At 39.8% G+C, this 2,167-nt stretch overlaps 1 pseudogene; it reads left to right on the top strand.

Annotated features, from left to right (window-relative positions):
* The first annotated feature begins 936 nt into the window (after nucleotides 1-936).
* On the top strand, nucleotides 937-2,167 carry LOC143627925 (NADPH-dependent aldehyde reductase-like protein, chloroplastic pseudogene; annotated as a pseudogene).

Raw genomic sequence — 2,167 nt, forward strand, 5'->3', positions numbered from 1 at the left:
GTTACACCATTTTTAAAATACCTCTCAAAAGCATTGCATTTGTGAAACAGCTTTAATAAAGACACTTTTTGAAAAAAGTTACTTCAAAAACATCAAATTGTACGATCTGCAAAATACAAAAATGTCAGGCATAATACGCCTTGGTTTCAGCACAATGTTAAATAATTTTGACTATTTAAAAGCAGGGAAGATTGAAAGGTAGTGAAAAGGATAACAAAATTCTCAAACTAGCCCTTTAAAAAAAAAGAAAATGTTTTTTATTCTAAAATTCTCTATATTTCAAAAATAGCTTACATAATATGGACTGAGACGATATATCGGGATAAGATCCGACGAGATTTTTAACCAATTATATTGTGACACGTGTAATAATTTTTGAAAATCCGGCCAAAATTTTAAAAATCTTGAGGGACCCGTCCATATTTTCTCACTAAATATTTATGTCAAAAACAGTCTTCGCGGATGATTTTTTTATTTTTCCTAACTTATTTGTCCAAATTCTAAAAACCTTGAAAATTGTTCTTTTAAATTCCGTCTTCCAAAAGACATCTGAGACGAATTTGTACCAAGAAGACGATATTATGGTTGTGTTCTTATAAGTTGAAATCTCGTCCACATCGAGAAGATTTATTTTTAACTCGTCAACACCAATAAAATTTATTTTTACCCTGTTCATGTCGACAAGATTTAAGTTTAATCTGTACGTCTACACCAACATGTAATATAAGATGAATTAATCTTCTTTATTTTTCATGTTTGTAAGACGGATCCGGTACCGAAGTGGTGGCCCTACGACCATATATAATACGCACTAACCAACTCACTTTGTAATACAAAAAAGAAAACCGCACTTACAATCACATGATAACTTAATATTCCATATATAAACCATTTAAATTTATGAACATATGTTAATCTAGCACATATATTATATATATCTATGGCCACCAAAGCCACCACCGTCCATTCTCAGCCACTCCAACTGCATGACCGCGTTGCAATCGTCACGGGCGGAGCTGGCGGTATCGGCAAAGCCATCGCCCTCCACCTCGCCTCCCTCGGCGCAAAGCTCGTCATCAACGACATCTCCACATCTAACCACTTGAACTCAATCGTCTCCAAAATCAATTCCAAATTCGCACATGCATGCGCTATTTACGTCAAAGCCGATATTACCGATCCGGTTCAAGTCAAAACCTTATTCGACGCAGCTGAATCCGCCTTCAATTATATACACATCGTAGTCAACGCGGCTGGAATCATGGACTCGTCACACTCCTCAATCCTTAACTCCTCTATAGACGAATTCGACCGGACGTTTGCGGTGAACACGAGAGGCTCGTATTTAGTTTGTAAGGAGGCGGCTAACCGGTTGAAACAAGGAGGTGGTGGGAGGATTGTTTGCGTGTCGTCATCGTTGGTGGTAACTTTGAGACCGGGGTTTGGGCCGTACGAAGCGTCCAAAGCTGCGGTTGAAGCGATGGTGAAGATTCTAGCGAAGGAGCTCAAGGGGACCAGGATTACGGTGAATTGTGTGGCTCCGGGTCCGGTTACCACAAATTTGTTTTTTGATGGGACGAGTGAGGCGGAGGTGAAGATGTTGGAGGACTTGAACCCGTTCGGGAGGCTGGGGAGCCAGATGATGTGGCTCCCCTAGTCGGGTTTTTGGTTAGTGACGCGGGAGAATGGGTTAATGGTCAGGTTGTTCGGGTTAATGGTGGTTATGTGTGACTGATAGTTGGGTCGGGTTTGTTTTTTTCTTTTATGAAAAATGGATCGGGTTGGAAGAATGTTGTAATTTATATTATCAATGTTGTAATTCATGTTATGTCGCCTTATTAAAAACCTTAGTAAGTAGTAGGAACTCGCTCTTTAGTCCGTAAAGTCACTATAATATTAATATTTTGTGACAGCTGATGCCTTCACGCTTGAGATTCTCATCATTTTGATTGTTGGTTAGTGTTTTCTTCTTATGGGCTAGCCAACTTTGCCAGAGATCATTGCTTTCGTACCATATGACAAGATAAAACCATCATAGGTTTCGAGCATGGTCTAGTTCACCCAAATCATAGGTGGGAGCGGGGAGCTCATTAACCCATGAGTGCTTATCCCTTCCCAAACATGCCTCGATTCCTTTAGCGATGCTTCGGCTGACACATTAGACTTG

This window comes from Bidens hawaiensis, unplaced genomic scaffold (genome assembly GCF_021521415.1).
Source record: "Bidens hawaiensis isolate Kalapana, Puna unplaced genomic scaffold, B.hawaiensis_p1.1 tig00004748_1, whole genome shotgun sequence".
Lineage (NCBI taxonomy): Eukaryota > Viridiplantae > Streptophyta > Magnoliopsida > Asterales > Asteraceae > Bidens > Bidens hawaiensis.